This window comes from Rhodnius prolixus, unplaced genomic scaffold (genome assembly GCF_049639745.1).
Source record: "Rhodnius prolixus isolate KJV_2025 unplaced genomic scaffold, Rpr scaffold_1, whole genome shotgun sequence".
In the NCBI taxonomy this organism is placed as follows: domain Eukaryota; kingdom Metazoa; phylum Arthropoda; class Insecta; order Hemiptera; family Reduviidae; genus Rhodnius; species Rhodnius prolixus.
Window position 1 is genome coordinate 20,761,597 of NW_027411581.1, and position 13,706 is coordinate 20,775,302.

The window sequence follows — 13,706 nt, forward strand, 5'->3', positions numbered from 1 at the left end:
TCTTGAACCATTTCTCAAGAGAAAAGAGATGACTTTGGAGGTTTCTGCGCGCAATTACTGAATCAATGTGAGGAGAAAGTATAGCTGGTTCATCTGCATAAGTTAGGACAGTTTCTGGATGACTTGGATAGGTCCTAAGATACATACTTCCTTGAGGAACGCCCGCTTCAGCTTTATATATATATTTGAATAAGATATTCCAATTTGAATTTGAAAATAACCATCAGACAAGAAGTGTGTGAATGAAAGTATGCCCTTGTGTTACTAGAGCAATCTCAAGAGCCACACTCGATAGAAGACTTGCTTCACCTCGAGAAAGATACCCGATTAACACTCTTTCTTCTCAAGGGAGGATCAGATTGTGTCTACTACTCGATGGCATTATTGCAAAGTAGCGTATTGTCACCTGAATCCAAACTTATGCTCTGGAATAATATTTGAAGATTCTCGAGTATGGGAAGAATTTGTTTAAAACAAAGTGGGTAAACAAATTCTAGAATTGGCACTAGACTTATTGTTCGATTTCGATTGCGTTTATTTAATAACATATTCAAAGAATTAAAAATTATAATTAAGTACCTTACAAAACATTCTAACATTATGAATTTGGTAATAAATTCTTAAATTTAAGATTAGGTGATTAGTCCAAATGCAATAAAATGACCATTTACATAAACATTTATAACATTTTACTATCAGAAAGATGTCAAGTTCACAAATTTCAGCAACAGCGGATGAAAAAATAATTGTAATAACTATTACTTTAGCAAATCTGTGAATTAATGAAATATCGTTGGAACAATAGAATAAACGTTTACGGATTCACCATTGAAGGTGTACTATGAATTTTGCAATGAAGTAACATTTCGTGGAATTGTGAAACCGGATGATTCATACAATAAGAATGAGATTATGAGATTCTAGGAGAGGAAAGAATGCAGAATCCCAGCCACCTACAGGATAAATGTACAAGAAATAGTATTGTCTGGACTGGATACAAAGTGGAAATAAGTATACATTTAATAATTTTTTTTTTTCTTAATTCTGTCACCAAATACAATTTAAAATCAAAATGAAAATTTTTTCAAAATTAGAAAGTAAAAAAATTAATACTGGTTTTAGATGTATAATTATTTTAAAAAGGGGAGAAATAATAAATACATTCAAAAGCAGAAAATAAAATTCGCCCACAAAAGAAAGAAAAGACATTTTTTATTGTTTTAAGAACGACCCATTTACATCTGATTTAAAACAATATTTCCCTGGGCGCAGAGTTTCTATTCTAACCTAAACTAATCTAAATAGATTTGGTGCCTTCCCAGCGAATAAGAAAATGCACTTAACACAAAACGGCCACTTTCTTAAAGCCGCTGACTGTATCGCCATGTAAGGGATACTCTTGCTAATTTCCCAGGCTTGAGCCCCTAAGAGTCACATAGCTGCCCGAACAAAACGAGCAATAACCATAAGGGAAAACAGCCAAAACTCCTTTACCATCAATCTACCGAATCAACCGAACTAATATCCTAAATCTAATCTCCTAAATCTGTAAAATCACTAAGGAACGGATTTTTATGTATTAAAAAATGCCAAATATTTAATTAAAATATGCATTTATTTTCGTCAATTATGTGGAAAATATGTGATTTTCTTAAAATATTTTCTGGAATATTTAAGTAAAATGGACCTTTTTTTTATGAAAATGGAATTTTTTTTGGGGGGGGGGGAAGTTATAATTATTTATACAACAAAGAACATTTTTACTATTTATAAAAAGATGTGTTAAATTTTCAATTTTGAAAACTTCACTCTTCGAAATTGTTTGCAACCACATGAAATTTCAAATGTTGGAACGTAAAGTGACGACGATCTGGGCGTAAGATGGACTTCTAACGACTAAAAGATCGTTCAACATCTATCTCGTTGGTTGTAAAGTGTACACGATGTTCTGAGGTGACTTCTGTTCCACTGATAATATCAGAAATCTGGCAGATGGTCTCCCACCCTTTGTACTTGCTCAGTACTTCTACCAGTTTTGATCTGATCAGATCTCCCTTACTCCCAGGTATTCCTTCCACCTTTTCGATGACTTTTTTAACGTTGGACACGTTTTCTGTCAGTCGAACATTTTGGGACTCAATAATGGCTTGTGCAAGAAATACGCAATTGTCAGAAATGAATGCAAGGTCGTTCCTTAAATTAGGTTTCTCGAATAAAGACTTGGCTGTATTTATCGCTACTGCTTCGTCTTCGAGATGTGAAAGGACATTCTTGATTTTATTGTAGTTTTCATAGTAATACTGAGCTGCTTCCAGCCAAGTACCCCATCTTGTCAATATTGGTTCTGGTGGAAGGCACAAGTCTGGATAGAGATCTTTTAGCATTTTAATGCGACTTGGTGCTTTTAAAAACACTTTTTTAACCACTGTGATTCACAGTCTGTGGTTCACAGTTCCTGTCAACCACCTCCCAATTATGAAAATATGCCCAAAATGAAAAATATGTACATATTTTGATTAAATATGTAGAAATATTTATTTATTTTAATCAAATATGTATAAATATGCGATAACATCCAAATATGTGAAATAAAAGTAGACTCAAACGGCTTAAAAAGTGTCAGTATGAATACTTCTAGTTGAAAAACGTCTGTAAATTGCCTAGAAAAAAATATGTAAATACATACGAATCCGTTCCCTACTCATCACTCATCCAATGATTTCTCCTGCGTCTTACAAACTCTACCTAGGCATCATGATTCTCCTTAAACTACAAAACATCCAAGTGCCTGAGTTAGGTCAGTAAAATTTTCTTCAATTTTCCATCTGCTATTGTAAGGGATCTTTCTTCTTACAAGCCAGAACTCCTGTAAAACATCACCTACTTCTTGCCTAATTACATACATAAAACAGCTTGTACCGCTGGAAGTAGAGAACACCAGCTTCTTAGAGCTGGTTAAGACGAGTCATCAATAAAATTGGTTAATAAATCGAGTGGTTAAGGCGAAATTAGCAGGAATAAAAGAAGTTTACGGTTAAAAGAAAGAAATGGCCAGAATTGTTTTATTCCAGATTCGTTAGGTTAAAATAGAAAATTTACGCCCTGGCAAATGTTGTTTTAAATAAAATAAAAGTAATATTTGTTGCTAAAGAAGTAACTTTAAGATACAGAGTGGCCAAAATTGGTATCAGATAATTCGCACAGTAGATCAGACATGATAGATTTGACCAAAGTACTCATTTTTGGGGATAACTTAGCTCCGGGCGCTAATGATCATCTCATTTAGTAAAAAAAAACTTATCTACAAAGAAGGGGGGGAAAATAGAATGTTTAAACATTGCAAATTTTCCATTTTCGTAACTTAGAAGTGTTTGGACTACCTGAATGCTGTTGATGTTGCCATTCTCTACCTATACACTCTCAAGAAAACTAAATAACACTGATGAAAACAGTGTAAACAAAGAAATTAAACTTAAGGGAAGCTGCGGAATTAAGGGCAACTGCCGCGGAATAAATGTCAGTTTATTAACTAACTTCCTCTCCCTAACTCTTCATCTTTCTGATTTAATCTTAAATGGAAATTTAAAATATAACTGTTGGAAATATAATAAAATGTAAACATGTTTTCCTTGTACTCGATGTTCACATTTGTTACCTATTCTCAATAAATTTCATGTTGACAAACGTTACAAAAAATGGTCTGATGGACTTTTAAGGTAAATTATAAACATCCATAACGATATAAATCATCTTAACGTCTTCTACTGAATTAATTTTCTTCTTTTCTTGATGCTTCATAGAGCGGAATCATTATGAAAGCAATAAACACAAGTCCTTGGGAATGAATGTCAAAACTATATGCTCTCTTCATTGCTCCTTCATATTCAATTCTGCTAACACCACCTTTGATCTCAAAGAATACTATTCTATTTTGATTAATGATGGAACTTCTGATTCGGGTTAAGCAGAAGAGTTCAAATAGTAGAGTTACTTTCTTCGTACCTCTGCTGCAGTTTAAATGGGCTAGTATTCATGTAAAGCCCTCCATTATTCTCTATTTCTGCACACTCCATTGGCTCTATTCCAAATTCCTCATTTGTTAACGATTATTTTTCTCAAACTAAGCTCACAACTTTATATTCTTTTCAGTTTCAATAAAGTTTGAAATTGAGTGTACTTAAGAAATACAATTATTATTATTTATTTATTTCAATGGCAGACCTTGGTAAATTGACCAATCGGTGCCGCACGTTCCGAGTGATGGATAAATTAGAGTTTTATTTGATGTTATTGTTGTTAGAATGCTTCCGTCTTGATTATACCGATGCAGCGCACAAATGTGTGCTGGTTGGCAGCCACTCAACTTCTCTCACAGCTTTCCTAGGGCGCAATCCTGTATTAGCACCTCTACACTGATAGGGGAATTAGCACTTCTCCCTTGGCCAAAATGTCTACCTTATCGTTTCGCAGAATTCTTGTATGACATGTGGTCCACTAGAAGAACAGGTAAAAGACGTTGTTCGCAAATAATGACAGTTCCTTTCTGCAAGCACTGGTCAGAAAAGTGTCATTAGGCCGATTACTGTAGACTGAAGGTCAAGCACAAATCGCTTTTTTGTGTGTATTTCTTTGAAAAAACCAAAAAACTTGATATCTGCAATATTTATTCCTCCTCGAAACAGCCCAATCAATAGATTTCCCATAATTGTTCATGAAATTTACGAACTTCTCAAAGTTCCAAACCAAATTCAATATTACACTAGCGTATAGTTTTAGCAACACTGGTTACTCTACTAAATCGTGTTTCTACAATGATTTATAACAGTTTTAAGAAACTAAACTAGGCATAGTTTTATTTAACACTTTAGTAAAACGGTCCCCTGGATTTAGCATTAATTTTTGCATAAAATTTATACGCAGTATCTTGCTATTCAGGAGCAGTACAGTTATATTTTAGCAGAATAATGGTTAGAATAGGCGATAATCTTTTTTTATTTTAAAGGAGAATGTTATTGAATTTCATCCCTTACTTAAAAATAAATATAATTTGTTTTTAAAGGAAATTTTGTTGAACTGTGGTCAACCAGGAAAATCTCTCTATTGATATTTCAATATTAACGAATTTTCTAAGTAATGTAGGTATCCAATGATTTCATTAAAATACAAAAAAATACAGCGTATAGATTAGAAACATTTTTTTGATTTCTCTTATAAGATTAACTGCGATTTCAATTTCGATTTTTTACTAGAGTATCAGCTTTGACGTCCCTTGATTTCTTTTTAACTGTATGTACTGAAATGGCACCTTACCATAGATCCTTAAATCAGGCGATTTCCTTTAAACCAGGACAAACCATAAGGCAATACACCCAAATACTGAAATAGCATTCTGGAAAATTATTTTAAAATACCTCTTCCAGAGATAGAACCTTCACACAAACTCAGAAGAGAGAATGGTCATAACATTCCCTTCTTTGACTCAGCGAACTCCAAAACAAAAGTGTGAAATTCAAAATGGTCACGACCTCAAAATTTCCTCTTTCTAGAAAAATTACAAATAAAACTAAAAAATAAGAAAAGAAAAACGAAGCAATTACAGCAAAAAGGAACAATATGGAACGAGAGTTAACATTACCAACAAGAGCGATCGTCATAGATGGCTTGTTTTAGATTCCATCTAGCATAATTTCCTACCAAGGCCATGGCGACAATATGCGTCTCTCTTTACTAATGTGCATGCCATTTTCCCTCCATTTCTTCAATCTACCCACTCACATCAACTCTGGCTAATTTTGCATCCTATGAATGGTAATTACCAATCATACTCGTACCTCTCAGTATTACCTCTGCTGACTAGATAATATAACCGCGTAGAAATATTACAAGAGACTCTCTTTTTCAATTAGATGATATTTGTAATAGTTACATATGTTTTATAATTTGGAGTTGGCGAAAAATGTAAATATTAGAACCTCGAGGTTAACTTCTTCTCTTCCTCGCATTTAAATAAATAACCCAAGTCAGCTTTAACATTAAGTCCATTTATTATTCTCGCCCTTTAAATAAATTATTTTCTTTACCAACTTTAAAAAGGAACATTAAAAATTTAATTTCCTGGGAACTAACGAAGTATAACCCATGTGGGATGGTCATCTACTCAATTATACATCGATAAAAAGAGTTTACAATTCACTTCCATTATTACACATTACACCTAATATTAATATGTGCATTATACTGGTAGCGAGAAAGTTTATATAAAGGGTAGAAAGAAAATAAACAATTAAATGATGCAAAATCTAACTGGAATAACGAATGCAGAACGCAAAATCGCAGGTACACAAGAAGAAAGAAATCTGCCAGTGATAATACTCTCGGGAAATTTAAAGATTGGAATAGACTAGAATAGGAAATCACGTGGCCAACGTTCTTTTTAGGCGTCATAGTGGATTTTAAAGGAAAGAGTTGGAGCTGTTGAATTAGGAAGGCAGGCTAGGCTTCTGTTGAAAATGAGGATCGTGAATGGACAGATTCGGTGATAAAAGGGGATATTTAGGGTCTTTGTGCAGGATAAGGTTAGAGACATAACAGAGAGTATTAACAATGAGGAGGAAAACTTTCGATTGAAAGGATTGGATGCGGGAAATATTGGAGGGTTTAGTTAAGCCCTAGAGCTCTAATCCGTAAGTACAGATGGGTTTAAGTAAAGTCTTGTAGAGGCTTAGTTTGTTGGGTGGGCTCAGTTTAGGATTTAGGTCCGATCATGCGTCTTTACGTTTTGTTAAAGTTGTTCTCGTTTAAGTCTAGTGTGAGGGTTACATTTGAGTTTACTGTCCAAGTAGAAACTCAGCGTTCGAGTTGGGGATGGGACTGTTAAGTATGAACACATATGGGCACGCCTAAGCCTGAAAATTATGTGGGCACTTTTGTTTTCATTAATTTTAATGCGCCAATGGGTGGCACCAGCTTTCTATTAGATCTGAGGTATTCTTGAAGGGATTTGGAAGGTCCTGGGTGGGTAGAGAGGATGACAGTGTCGTAAGTGATTAAGATGTTAGCATGGTTAGAGTATCGGCAGTTTCAATAGTTGAAATATGGGCAAAATATTCGAAAGTTTCAATTAATTACAGGAATACCCAACTGACTTGGAAAAACTAACGCTATATATCATTATGTAAGAATTTGAATTAAAATTTAAAACTTGGCATATTATTTAGTTTTTATTTACGTATAATGTCACGTAAAATCTGCGCAAAAGAAACTTACTAAGGTAAATTTACTTCGCTTTACTCATATGGCTCCCAGGCTTAGTGTTATCAACTCTGATAAATATACCTACGACAAGACAACCTGAAAAGATGCTACCATCGAAAGATCTCAGCCATTTACGGTTAGGGAAAAGCCTCCGTAGTACAGCTAACAAAGCGCTGGAATAAGACAAACTAGTGGTAGCAATCAGTGGCTGAAAACCTCAGGCAAAAAATGGTTATTAGTCTAAGTACACCAGGTAGAACCCGAACGAAATATTGAGTTGTCCGGAAAATAATGCAGGATTTTATGATTTCTTTAAAATACCCCTCCAAATAGTAAACTGTTTATGTTTGTTGGACTTTTGACTTTTATAAATGTAAACACTTATTTGTCTTCTTTCAAACAAAAATGTTTCTTTACCTCTTAACATTTTGCTACTTGGATGTAATTCAGTCTTTACTAAGATGTCAAAGCTTGATTTTCGCATAATTTTGTTTTTTACGAGTTCAAACTCGGCCGGAATGGGGCCCAAATGGCCAGAAATATCAACGATGTATGGGGCGAAGACAGTATAAGTGAGTGCACTGTTCAACGGTGGTTCCAGAGATTTCGAGAGGGAGAGTTGACCCTTGAAGACAAAGAAGGCCGTGGAAGAAGTTCTGCCCTTGATGACGATGTTCTCCGAGCTATGGTGGAAGAAAATCCCAGAATAACTGTTCGAGAACTGGCAGCAAAACTTGAAGACATTAAACGGCCCCAAAAAAGATAAGCGGCATGAAATTGGTGCTGCACTTCTTTACCGACACAACAGCGATCCTTTTCTGTCCAGAAATGTGACGCGATAAAAAGTGGATCCTGTACGACAACAGCAGACGCTCTGGACAGTGGCTTGACAAAGGAGAAGCAGCACGATATTTTCCAAAGCCCCCATATCATAAAAAAAAGGTGATGGTTACCGTTTGGTGGGCTTCATTGGGTCTGATTCATTACAGCTTCTCGAATCCTTGCGAAACCCCAAATGCCGAATCGTATCGCAACTAAATTGATGTAATTCATCAGAAATTGGCAATAATGAAGCCATCTTTATTCAATCGAAAGGGGCCCATTCTGTTGCATGACAACGCTCGGCCACATATCACACGTTTGATTTTCCGAAAATTGTTGGAGCTTGGCTATGAGACTCTGCCACACCCGCCGTCCTACCCACCGGGGGATTTTTTTAGACACTTGGACCGCTATTTACAAAATAAAAAATTTATTGACCAAAGAACATTAGAAAAATGCCTTTTCTGAATTTATAAATTCTAAGGATTCCAAATTCTATGCAGAGGGTACGGAAAAGTTACCCACACGTTGGCAGAAATGTATAGAAAGTAATGGAGACTATTTTGATTAATAAAAACAGTTATAAATCGTTAATTTTTATTTATTTTTTCTTTTAAAACCATAATCCTGCATTAGTTTCCGGACAACACGATATAAAGCTGTAGCATTCACACATGTACTCACAGACCATTTTCTATGTATCACTTTTCTGCGCTCAGGAAACCACTAAATGGATACTTCCGCTGGAAACTCTATTTAAAAAAAAAAAAACTAACTTGATAATAACACTTTCGCTACTTAACAGAGGAAGCGAAAGTCAAAATAATTATTTCATAAAAATAAATTTAATTATAGAAATCACGGAAATGAACTTTTAAAAAATTAATTAAAATCTAAAAGAGAAAACATAAAAAGTCATGGAAATAATATTAAAGAAAATCGTTCCAGCAGTTGTTAAGAAAATATATATCTTTAATTAACAGCTGACTAGAATGCTAATGTAAGGAAAACTCTGAGCAAGGTGATCACGGATTAACGTTCTAAGACCACATGTTTATTATTACATCCTTTTTCCCCAATAAAGCATTCTTCAGCTTCTGATGGGATTAGAACATCTGTCCAAACGCTTGGTGTAAACACACTAATGGCAGAAATCTTAAGCATCCCCTACACGAAAACTTCCAGACGTAAGAGAAGATAACCAGAACAAAATTATGTATAAGTTTATTCATATCGGTCTATTCAGAGAGTTTTGAAAAATAACTAAAATGTTACACCCAATCAATGTAGTGTTTAAGTACTTTTTTTTTCAACAGTATATTCGATTCATGTCGATAAAAAAATGTTTTCAAAGAAATCAAAGTAAAAAATTACTAAGTAGACAAAAATTACAATTTCATTTTATGGTAGCACTTGGAAGATTGGCTGGTATCACGTAAGAGTGATTTAAGTTGCGTCAATTACCACTGATTACTCACATCCTCGAAGATGTATTCTACTTCGCGTTGCAAACAATTTAAGACAAAAAAAAAATGAACTCTAATTACAGTTGCAAGAAAAAAATATCATAAGATACTAATGACTAAGATCTAAAATAGAAGAACATGTAACAGAAATATTAGTAGAATCCTAAAAATAACCATGACTACTTGGCCCACAACAGGAAAATATATTTCAACTAATTGAAATAATAATAATAATATCGATAAAAATAGATTATTAGCAGAACGATAAAGATAACCTTATCATAAACAAATAAACGCTCATAATTTTTTTTTTTTCAATTATCTGGCTCACTGAGTGGATCTTGACCTCTTTCGGACAAGCAATTTCCTCTAAACCAGGAACAACTGTATGTACTGAAATGGCACCTTACTACAGACCCTTCTACAGGCAATTTCCTTTAAATCAGGACACAATATACGTATGACAATACACCCGTATACTGAAACAGCAGCAATCAGGAAAATTATTTTAAAATACCTCTTCCAGAGATTCTTCTAGGACAAACAAATTTTTCATGAAAACTGTTCCAAATTAATGTTACACCCAAAATTATAAGTCATTAATTAAAAAGAGAAAATCTTAAGAATGAAGAGAGAACAAATAAACAAACATCTGATGTGAACACGATATTCTCTGCCAATCCCGAAATTCTGATTATTTTATTCAAATCTCGGAATTTAAAAACATATTTTACTCCAACTCTTATTACGGCGTTCGTAAAGTCCTAGAGGAAAGTAAGTCCACCTTCTAATCTTGCCAAAATCAACACTCCTTAGAATAATTGTTCAAAGTTATTAGATCTAAATACATGAAACGTAAATCCCAAGTTTTAGGGTCATCAAAGATCGTTTCATTGCAATCAATTGTAGCTGAATATGTACGGATTCTGTATGAAACAGAAAGTGCCTCATTCAATAAAACTTGGTATCCTATTGTTTACAAGTTAACCTAACCAATTGCTATATAGCTCGCTTGGGAATCAATAAAGCTATGTAGTATAAGAAGTGCTGGAAGCTCTTCAAGCGAAATCGACCAAATTTTATCCGACTCAGGTTTCTGAATGAAGTCTACTATGTTATTTATAATGATATTGCAAAAGTTTCAACTTTATAAAAAGTCTCGCAGAAGTACATAGATCAAAGTGGCATGGGTGTCTGAGGACCGTCAGGAAGAATCAGGAAGTTTGGTTAAAGGTTTAAGTCCATGTATGAGTGACTAAATATTATGTTACAATACACAGATCAAATGTGCCGATACTTGTCAAGAAGATAAAGCTGGCTAATTGAAGACCATTCCCGGTGTTGCTCACAGAAAGTGAAATACTACGGGAAAGCTCCTTAAAAAAGGAGCTATAATATTAAAGAAACATGACTGAAAGAACTAAAAATCTTAATACATAACTCTTAAATGCTAGTTCGAAATGTTGGGGTGTTACACTCTTGTCCTAAAAGGCCAATAACCTTTTTTTTTGTTTCTGTTTAAGACAATACATCAATACAAAAGTACAGTTAAATTGTTGGCCAACTTAGGAATGTAACTTAAAACACAATTGACTGACACCAGGATGAAACCTTCTCATCATGTACAATACTGTTTATACCCTGTGAGTACTAAAGTGTAACATATTAAAACTGTCCGGTAGGACAGTTGTATAAGGGTTGATGGTCAAAAACTGCACGAAAAAGCGTAACGTTGAAAAACACCCAACTTTGACAATTTTTTTCTCTTTTTCTATAAAAGATAAAATTCCCAAATTTTCTTTAAAATAAAGGGCAAATCCTCCTTTATGACTGTAATTTTTTGCAACAACCCAGATCTAATAGGTTTTGAGAAAAAAGTTGCTGAAAATGAGCAAAAACGGCTTTTTCAAAAATTGTTGTTGTTCTTGTTCTTGTTGTTCTTCTTCTTCTTCTTGTTGTTGTTACCTTTTTTGTAAACAACGTAGCGCCTAAACGCGCAAACCGATTTTCATGAATGAGGTGTCATTCGATTCGGAATTTTATGTAGATGTGCCTTTTGGGGGTCTCGATGCTGTACCTCAAATGGGAGAGGAGTTAGCCCCATGTATGTAAGGCCCCCTCTATAACTAGTTTTACTAATAACTCTGTAAATATTGGCACGTTTTTGATAAAATTTGGTAGGGTGAAAGGGATAGGGCTCCTCTATCTAAAATTAAAGCGACGTTCTGTTCTTACACCTAATAAGGGGAAGTTTTGCAATCTTTTCAAATCATCTTCGCAATAACCGATTTTCGTGAATGAAGTGTCATATTATTCAAAATTTTATGTAGATTTGCATTTTAGAGGCCTTGACGCTGCGCATATTTGGGACGGGAGTTCGTCCAATGTATGTAAGGCCCCTTCCAATATTATTGTTACTGATAACTCTGTAAATCAGCCCGATATTGATAAAATTTGGGAGGATGAAGGGGTTAGGGCTCCCCTGCTTAACAGTAAAGCGAAGGTGTGCTCTTACACCTATTAAGGGGAAGTATTGCAATCGTTTCAAATTATCAAATGGTCTGGCTGTGGGTGTATGAAGGGAGCACATTTTCTCAGAAAAGACTTCCGCGTGTTACTTTCTTCAAACATGGACATTTTATTGCACGGTAGATTAAGCCTCGCTTAGATAATGAAAGTGTAACGAGCGGCCTGAAAAAATTCTCCCTCTATCTCTCTCTGTTTCAGTGTGTGTGATTATCAAATACCAGAAATCGCAGAACGTTAAATGTCTTAGCTTAGATGAGATAAAGTTTTAGTCAAAATCGGTATACCGGAAGTATCACTTTAATGACGAGATTTTTCAGTTTGTCAGGAATTTTTGGGAAACTTATACAGGAAATCCGATTAATCCTAAATTTCTAAACTTATTAGAATTAAATATAACAAACGTCCCAAGTTTGTAGAATATTTGTAAGTATAATTTAAAGAATAATATTAAGAGGAAGTCGTGAGAGTGTTGTTACCAGATTTTGTTCATAGAAATTATAATTTCTGAGAAAATCTTGTTCCAAAAGTTGCGATAAGAGAACTTCATCAGTTAAAACTGTTTGTAATATTAATTTGTATTTGTTGCGATGAGAAAGAGTCAATAATAATAATGTTTTCTATAATTTAATAAACTATGAATAATGTCTACATAAAAACATTCAGAAATAATATCTATGACTAATCCCTAACTTGATAATATAAATGCCATTAGACTTTACTCTTTCCACCTGAATAGTAAACAATAAACATGATATGGTTTTAATTTAATAAACTTTAAACTTATTTAAACTTAACTTAGTGGCGTGATTTCCCCCTCCTTTATCTTTTGAATGCACTATAAAGTGGAAATAATTATTTAATCTAATTCAAACGTCTTTTGACATCCGTAGAAGAAGTGCTTGTTATTTTTTCTATTTTATTAGCTATTAAACTATTTATTGAAGACTTCATACATCCTTCTCAATTTGGTAAGTACATTTTTTGTAATAATTTAGTTAAATACATTTTAATTCAGAAATTACTCTTATTTGGCGGTTGATTTTAGTCCGATTAATTGTACTTAACTGCTGATGTCTGTCTAGATGAAAAGTGATCCTAGTTCTGACTGATTGTTAAAATTCACTTCCTTTATCAAAAAGTTAATAATATTGCTTAGAGTACTTTCGTTGCTCGATCGGAAAAATAAAGTTTAAAAATTTAAAAGTTTAAACCTTCTTGTTGTGATGTAGATACTCTAATTTATTTTTATTTTTTTATCCATTTTTTGAACGAATCTCCCCGCTTTTAAGACCAACTTGCTTCATTACTTTTGTCTGATAATAAACTTGTAACCCAAATTATCATGTTAATGAACAGTTTTCACTTCTTCAAGATTTTCTCTAAACAATTTTCTACTGTAATTTTCTCGGCACATAGTTTGCATATATTTACGTCTATTACTTTTATTTGAAACATTTTTCCGATAAAATTCAATTTCAAACGATTCTGGTGGAGGAAGGAAGGTAGGCAGGCTAAAGTACAATCATTTCATTCTAGTGATCGGAGGTACCACTTAAGTCCTAACAAATGAATTCAATATTCCGCTTAAATTCTTAGTTTGAAGAGAATTGTTTAACCGGAAGTGCCTGTTTAAAA

General features: G+C 33.8%; 1 protein-coding gene across 11 annotated transcripts in view; it reads right to left on the reverse strand.

The window, feature by feature from the left end:
* cno (adherens junction formation factor afadin) overlaps positions 1–13,706 on the reverse strand; it is a 382,542-nt gene that overhangs the window by 220,020 nt on the left and 148,816 nt on the right. The gene's annotated exons all lie outside the window — the stretch shown is intronic.